This window comes from Triticum dicoccoides, chromosome 7B, assembly GCF_002162155.2.
Source record: "Triticum dicoccoides isolate Atlit2015 ecotype Zavitan chromosome 7B, WEW_v2.0, whole genome shotgun sequence".
NCBI classification, from domain to species: Eukaryota; Viridiplantae; Streptophyta; class Magnoliopsida; order Poales; family Poaceae; genus Triticum; species Triticum dicoccoides.
The window spans coordinates 136,692,528-136,701,582 of NC_041393.1; the positions used below are offsets into that span (position 1 = coordinate 136,692,528).

At 40.5% G+C, this 9,055-nt stretch overlaps 1 long non-coding RNA gene across 1 annotated transcript; it reads right to left on the minus strand.

Moving 5' to 3' along the window:
- Positions 1–230: 230 nt before the first annotated feature.
- Positions 231–7,871, minus strand: LOC119335917. Its single transcript, XR_005162130.1, has 5 exons — positions 7,448–7,871; positions 6,155–6,257; positions 5,875–6,060; positions 1,354–1,434; positions 231–383 (listed from the first exon to the last, which is right to left on the minus strand). It is a non-coding gene; the product is annotated as an uncharacterized LOC119335917 (long non-coding RNA).
- Between the last annotated feature and the right edge of the window lie 1,184 nt (positions 7,872–9,055).

The following is a 9,055-nucleotide window of genomic DNA, read 5'->3' on the forward strand; positions in this document are numbered from 1 at the left end:
CATTTATTTAAATGGAAGAAGTCATGTCATCTTCTGTCTAGGGTTTTGAGATGAAATGAATTTGAATTCATGGAGATCATAAATGCAAAAAAATGAAATTTTGGGAAAGTCCTTTTATTCCCTCTCATTTAAATTTCATAAAGTTTTGAATTTCACTCAATTTCACACAAGCAACCACACCACAATCAAACAATCAAATCAAAACTATTTATTTAATATAACATTCCAGAATTTAGAATTTTGGGATGTTACAAGGATCAAAGTAAAAAGCAGGAATCACACAAGATAAGCAAGAAATCAAACCAGTTGTAGGAGAATTCAAAGTAAACAGCAGGTCAGCTCAAGATTTGCTCCTCTTTTCCCCACTTTTGCCCCCATCCATCCTGCAAAAAATTAGCTATGTCATGTGTCATGTCTTTCATTTGCTGCATCTACTACGCCTCTGTTTCATATCTGCTAGTACTTGGGACAAAAATCAAACCCTAAGTCACAATTCTGGTGTTCATTGTTCTTGTTCCATGGTTATTTTTTTGTTTAGAAGATTCTTTGGCAATTTACACATTGTGTTTGAGCAAAAGCAGTCTTAGCACCAAGCAACTAGTAAAGGTAATGACACAAATTTCAGTAACTTATGATACTCCACAGGAATAAGGTGCAAAAAAGACATCCTTTTTTGCGCATTACCTATCATGGATAGTGTTTACACCAAATAGGCAAATTACAGGTTATTTTCTAGCAAGTCAATTGCTACTGTGTAGCAAGTCAAGGTGATTGAAAAGGCAACTAGGATTTGTTTCCCCTGTTTTGTTCGGGAAGTAAGCAAAAAAATCCCGATTGAGCAAAAACAATGCTTATAAGAGGATGGAAATAGTGCTCTCATACCCTGTTTACATGTGTGTTACAATACTGTTACTTTCTTATGAAATTGTTCTTGGCAAATTACACATTCTGTTTGAGAAAAAATAGTTCTAACATGAAGCAAACTAAGTATATGATATACACAAAACTTTGGTAACTTATGACATGGCAAAACATGAATCTTTTGTACCTTATAAGAGGATGACCAATGAGCTAAGTATGGAAAAGAAGGGCAAAAAACAAGGATTTCTCCTAGCAGATCATTTGCTATATGTGGAGAAAAACAATGGATGATGGGAGCAACTTGCATTATAAGTTTAAGAAAAAACATAATACTGTACAAGCAACTCCTGAAGAAGCTACAAAAACATTCCTCTTGGGCATTTATTTGCATTGTTCTTTGGTTCAACAGTAAAAAAATATGAGAAGAATATAAGTCCTATAAGTAAATGTACAACTAAAAAACAAGAGAGACTGTTGCTCAATTTAATTTACCTTGATTATAGGATATCCTTCAGCACGATCCAAAAAAATGTTGGAATTTCATCCTGCAAGAAAGAAAGGACAAAGAAAGTCCTGTACCAACAACTATCTCAGCTGCAAAATGTTACTTCAACCAATTGTGCAAAATGGAAACCGCATTGAACATAGTGAAACATAGCCAAAACACACAAAGTTTGCTGCTATTACAAGAAAGGTGAAAACATAGGTACAGAATATAAAGGGCAATCTTGCCCATAACTGCTAACTTAAGTTTTTTCTAACACAAAACATGCTCTATTCTCTCTGATTTTGGTGTGAATTCCATTCTCAAGACACTTCGAAGTAGAACTTCTATGGCAAGGAGGCTTGCTTCACCAAATCAATGTTGCATGCGTTAAAAAACAAATAAGAAAAATATATTATGATACACAAAAAACAAGCCTATTTTATATGTTCAAAATGTTTCATTAGTACAAAAAATCCAGGGATGCTATCTGGTGATTAGGCAATTCCTGTGTGGACAGAGTTTTGCATGGATTTCTCACCTTCCACGAATTTTGCAGTTGCTCATCCATAAAACTGGTTGAACACCAAATTGCCTGACATTGTTATGTTTGAACCCAAAAAAACGGGTTGTGAAAAATGATCACATTAGTTCCTTATTTCTTTATTCATGTTTAAGGATTTCCTGAATAACTTGCCTGACATATATAGTTTGACTTGCCTAGTTATGTGGTTTGGATTGCTTGATAGTGTACTTTGAATTGTCTGGTTATGTTAAAATGTTTCCTTAAAGAAAAAATGAATGCTATCTTCTGATTCTGGTGTGCTTGGGTGGCTGTGTTATTGGCTAGCCTGTATTTACTGTGCTACTTGCTTGCATCATTTAGCTGACTTGATTTACTTTTTTCATGTTAAAAAACATGTTCACTATGATTGACCTGCATGAGGAACCAGATGAAAATAATGGGGATCATGTGTACTGTACACAACATGCTGCTGGAAATGCAAGATTTGTGGCGGAATCACCTAATCCCCCTATATGCAAAAAGTCGTTGTTGCTGCTGCAGAAGCAATGGAGACAGATGCGCAGTCAAGTCGTGGGGCAAGGGCTCTAGACAATACACAAGTACCTCCAGCAGTAGCAATTGAGAGTGATGCTCATACCCTTGATGGCACAGGTGTTGTAGGTGATACTAGTGGGACTGCTGGTAATGGTTTCGGTGCTGAAAATGACGATGAAGCTTGGTCACAGCCCAAGGAGCCTTATGTGGGTATGAGGTTTGACACTTTCGAAGATGCCAGGGAGCACTCAATGCATATTCCTTGTATATGGGTTTTTCAATCAAAATGAATACTTCAAGGAAGGATATGAAAACTCGGCATTTGATAAAACAACAGTTTGTTTCCAACAAGTTTCGGAAGCCTGATGTTGATGACGGAGGGGTAGAAAAGATTCCTATGCTAGATGATATTGTTGAGAAAATAAAAGATGATGATGAAGATGAGGATATTGTCTTTCTTGATGATGATAGTAAAGCCAAAAGGAGGAGCAAGAAATGAAAAAAAGATAAAATTGTGCAAACTGGTTGCAAAGCTAAGATGTTTGTGAAGCTAATAGATGGCAGATGGGAGGTGATCTACTTTGTTGGCAAGCACAACCATCTGTTGGTTGACAAGCCATGTTTGACTAAGTATTTGCGATCACACCAAGGGATCCCACCAGAAGAAAAGGCCTTCCTTACTCACCTTCATAACTGCAATTTGACTACATGTTTTAAACCACACCCTTCCCCCCTACATTCTAACTTTAACAACCTGGACATGCCTACTGACTGAGTGTTTCTTGCCCCATCAACATCTGGCGGATTTGGTTCGAACATATGCCTTGGTTGCTTGATAATGCCATTAAATTGCTTACAACAGTGCAAAAAGATAATGTCTGATTTGTTTAACACTATGGTTGCTGGGCTTGCCTAATGTTTATCTGTTTGTTGCTCAATGCAAAGTTCCTACTTGCCTAATTTTTTTATCTGTAAAACAAATTTGATGTTGGCTCTAAACTTGCCTATGATTAGTCTATTTATAGCTAAAATGTATGATAGTACTTGTTTCTGGATGAGCTCAACTTTCCTAAATTTGAAAATTTTGTTGCTCACTAATGCATACTTAAAAAGTAGATTACTCCCTGGTTTGTTTTCTATAATTTGCTCATGTGTTGCCTGTTGCATGCTGTCGTAGTTTCTTTTATAGCTTCATGAATTGCCAGAGCTTTGCATTTGAGTTGCATTGCTTTAAAAAAGAAAAGAAACTATTTTTGATACTATTTGACCACCATTGTGACTTCATGTCGACAGGTCGTATGATGCACATCATGTCAGATTTCTATGGGTCAGAAATCATTGTCCCTTATACCACTAAGCACATTACAAACCTCAAGACGGTCTTGAACAAGGATGCTACAAGAGAAGGGGATATGATCGAGACAGTTGCTTTCTTGAAAGATCAGCAAAAAGAGGATCAAGATTTTTTTACAAGATAAAATATGATGAGGAGGACAGGGTTGAGAATATTTTCTAGGTCAATGGTGCAGCAAGGAAGGCCTATGTGGAATCTTATCATGATTGCATCTCCTTTGACACAACGTACATGACTAACATGTACAACATGCCCTTTGCACCATTCATTAGGATTAACAGGCATGGGCAGTCATTCATGTTGGGTTGTGGTTTTGTTAGGCAAGAGTTGGCGTCAAGCTTTGATTGGCTATTCCAGACCTTACTTGAGGCAATGCATAATGTAGCACCCACCAACATCATAACTGACCAAGACATCGCAATGGCACAGTCAATTAAAAAGATCTTCCCTACAAGTGTGCACCGTTGTTGTTGCTAGCATATTATGAAAAAAAGCACAAGAGAAGCTTGGAGCATTGTTGGGACGAAATCCTGGCTTGTCCAAAGATTTCAACAACTGTGTTGACTTTAGCTTGACGCCAGAGGAATTTGAGGCATGGTGGTGTGAGCTGATGATGAAGTATGAGGCTATGACTGACTCCCACTTCGAGAATATATACAAATACAGAGAAACATGGGTACCCTGTTACTTCAAGCACCAACTCTTACCTTTCTTGCGGTCAACTCAATGCAACGAGGGGTTCAACTGTCCTTATGTGAACCCACACAAGTCCATTTTGAACTTCGTGAAGCAATGTCAGAAAATCCAAACACACATACTAGTCCGAGAGGGTTCAAAAGATTACATGACAGGACATTTGCAGACTGAAATGTGGTCATCTTACCCAATAGAGAAGCAGACATATGGATCGTATACTAGGGACTTGTACGAGAAGTTTTGTGATGATTTTCAGTTAACTACGAGGTACAACGTACGACCGCATGGTGAAAACTTGTATGAGGTTTACCCAAATAAAGAGTGGGTTGCTAAATATGGTTCTAGGGGCTATTTTGTCATGGTGGAAGCTAGTGCTGGATACTACATATGTGACTGCTGCAAGATTGAGAGGGACGACATGCTTTGCTGCCATATCTTAAAAGTTTTCAACCAACTTGGAGTTGATGAAATCCCAGCACAGTATATACTTAGAAGATGGACACCTTTGGCAATTTCCAATGCACCCCTACTGTCGAAGAGCAACCCGATGAGATGCCACCACAGTCGAAGAAAGAACTCAGGCATGCAAATTTGATGATGGATAATGGTAGTCTTGCTCGGGTTGCTAGTGCGTCAGGTGCCACGATGGATATTGTAAAGAAACATATGTGTGGTGCACGTCATGAAATCAAAAATCTCAACATGTCAAGGAAGAAGAAGCCGGTAGCACCGACAAGTGGGCCCTCTGGTGGTCCTCCACCATCAGCTGGTGGTTCTGCACCACCACCGAGTAACACTCGGACAACTAGTGGCCCTGCAGTGCGTCCTAAAGGACAAGCACAAGCCCCTTCTGGTCCTAGGCAGCAGCCACCTACTTCTGTACCATGGAGAAAAATGCAGCAACGCTAGCTGGTAACTCTATGAGTGAAGGTGGACATCAACAAACAATGTTGAGGGCTGCACCGATGCCAAGGGGGGCTGTACCACTGCCCAGGGGCTCTCCAGTACAAAACTGGTGGCCTGTACAGCAACTATCAGGATATGTGCCACTAAACAGTGGAGCTGCGCCGCACCTTTTTGGGGGCTCAACAATGACAAGACCTTTGCAAATAGTAAGAGGGGCTGCACCACAAATTTTGAGGGATGCAACACTAGAAAATGAGCGATTCGATTTCTTGAACCAGGAAATGAGCTCCTTGCCGTTCAATTCCACCTTTTGCATCTGAACCTAGTGAAAAAAGAATACGAACATGACCATGACCTGTGGGCAAATCATCTATGCCTAGATCGAAACTTGGTGCTGGGCAGTACTCTCTGTAAGAAGAAGAAGAAGAAGAAGAAGAAGAAGAAGAAGAAGAAGAAGAAGAAGAAGAAGAAGAAGAAGAAGAAGAAGAAGAACTGAAGCAACTATGCAAATACCTCAGTTCCTCCCGCCTTCTGGCGTTTTAGTTTTGGAGGTTGGTCAACGTCTGCACCTTTCACATTTGCATTTCCAGCATCTGCAGCTTGGCTCTCGTTACTATTCTCGTTAGTAATAATATCATCAGGATGTTGCCCCCGTGCAATAATTGCTTTAGTTCTCTCACACTTGTACCAAATTATTTGCTAGAAGATGGAAAATACATAAATCCGTAAAAAATGATAAACAAAATATGTTATGTACAAAGAGAACATAAAACTTGCTGAAAAATGTGCACACCTTTGTTTGATGCTCTTCATTGCCATGAGATGCAATGTCATCATGACTTGATCCAGGAGGTCCATCCTGTTTTGACTTTTGACTTGTCTCGGCTATCTGTTTTCTGTTGCGTATATAAAGGACAAACAATGAGTATCATCATAAAAAACTGTATATCATCCACCAAAGTCACGTGACTAAATTCCTTCTAAACTAAGCAAAAAGCAATTTACAAAAAACGTAGACAACGGAAGGATTGTAAACTATCTTCTTCTTCACTATGTTACAACATTAATACAAACTTAAGTAACATGACCATGAGCAGCAAAAAAATCTGTTGCGCATCAGGCACCTGAAAAAGAAACACATATCGTGAATACTAGGCAACAACTGAGGGCATGTCAGGCAACTGACACATTGAACTTGAGCAAGCCTGACAACTAAATCACAAAACTTTAAGCAAATGACAGATCTGCAACTGAATCACAATACTAGGCAAAAAATGAAAAAAATGTAACCCCAGCACCCCACCTCATACACACACTTTCAAAAAGGACCCTACATCATCAAACATTGCCTTGTTCAAACAACACATATACATTCGTTGCAATGTAAAACAAGGTGCTAGGCAACATATGAGCAGTTGTTGGGCAAGTCAAAACACAAAATATGCAACATATGAGCAGGCTTGTTAGTAGGTTCAGCAGATCTACAACCAATGCATGAGAACATCTCCCTCCCTCTCCCTCCCCATATGGACTGAATTTCTCTCTGTTGCTATATTAAGCAGCACTTAGGTAACATAGAAATTTTCAAATCAGAGGATTAACTTCATTGTTTACACATATCAGGCATATCCATGCAAACTAAAAACCACATCATGCAAATTCAGACAAAATTAACCTCAAAAAATTCCCTGAAGTGAATAACTTCCTCTGGATTTGAAGTTGCTCAAACAAGGAGAAAACCATGCCATACTACCTGTAACAGAATCACTCACTTATGTGCGTTGGCAACTTCTGAATCCATACAGGGGAAGTCATTCACAAAATTAGAGCAAAAAACAAGCATGAATCTGAAACTCAAAACAACAACAAAATGACCTCCGCTGAACTATCCCCGTCATGAGCATCCTAACCCAACACTCATGGACATCCCCACACCACAGCAACCCAAAATGCAACCCTAACTCCCACCATTAGCCAACCCCCTTGCGAACTGAATGCCCCACATCGTCAACCATAACGAGGTCTACATCATACACCATGCAATCACCGATTTGGACATGGGAAAATAGAGACCAGATGTGCTTACCAGATGAAGGACTACGGAAGGGAAGGATTGGTAGCCCTCAGCATGACTCTGCCCTCTGCACCAACGGCACGGCGCTGGCGACGGCTGTTCCACCCCTGAAGCGCCTCGTCTACTGCTTCCCCCCGCCGACCTGCTCCTCGTTGCACCGCAACCTGGCTACCATCCGCTTATCCTCTTCCCGGAAACGCCTCACGCAACTGGTGGTCGCACGCCCCTGGTCGCCGAACTGGTGGTTGCTCCAACTCCGGCGGAAAATCGGCCACGGATTCACCGAACACGGCTACGCCCGCGGGATCCCAACTGGTGCGAGAACCTGATTTGGGGGTTGGAGGATTTGGAAGAACAGACGGGCGACGAGAACTGTGGTTTTGAAATGGGTGCGCTCTGCCTCTAGAGAGAGATGAACGGGATGAGGAGAAGTGGTGGGACCTACAACCGCCCCCCACAACCAACGGCCCGCAAGCCGACCAAGTGCCACCTGGGCGCTTAACGTGAAATGGACCGCGTGAGCCGAGAAACAGACACGCCTCGCGATGGAGATCCAACGGTGCAGAGACGTGCTCGAAGACAATAACAAGCACAACTGCACTTTTTAGGTTTTAGGGCGGTTTAATTAGTAACTTGGACAATTCACTCTGCCCGTGGCACACCTGGTGATCGTGATTGCGGATCGGACAGGGCGCAGACCTGTGCGCTCGAGGGAGCTAATTAGCACAAGTGCACTTTTTAGAATTTAGGAAGAATTAATTGTGTTGCATGGGTGAGACAAGTGGAAGGCGAGTAAATTATGGAAGAATTAACCACGGGAATAATTAAGTACGCTGCATGTGTGACACAAGTGGCAGGCGAGTAAATAAATTATGGATGCATCAGATTCAATTTGTGCGAATTAAACGGTGATTATGTCAATGAACAGAAAAGGTGAATCTTTGCTGACCTTGTTAATAATAATAGCATGAGTGATGGCTTATATATGACCACAACAATGTCATTAAAAAATAGAAGTGCTACTACCAGTTTGTAGAGAGCACAATGTTCACATACACTCAAACTTTGGATTGAGTAGTGTGCTATAATTACTGTAGCTTGTTTAGGATTCTTTTTTGCCGGTTTGTCTCATAAATTCTAGGAAAGAGGGTAGAAGCTCTCTCTCTCTCTCTCTCTCTCTCTCTCTATATATATATATATATATATATATATATATATATATATATATATATATCTATCTCTCTGTATGCCAAGTGTTTGCTCTTATGTCTGAATGTTTTTTTCTTCAAGTCATCACTACCGCTATCAGTGCAATCGTCGGTTGTGTCGACCAGCTGCTTGGCTCCACCAATTAGCAGCAAACATATTTTTTTGTCAGAAAAATATGGATTTATCCCTCAATAATATTATTACACTATGCTAATACAAACCCAAATACACTGTTTGGAACCTGGCGCAGCCAAGAAGTGATGCTACCTCCAGAACGACCAATATTAGCTAGACTATGAGCAACACTATTTTCATTACGATCAAATTGTCAATGGAACATACCCATGCAGATCGAGGAGCTTCTGCGTCTCCACACTAAGATGTCCATAACAGAACAAACATATGCTTCTT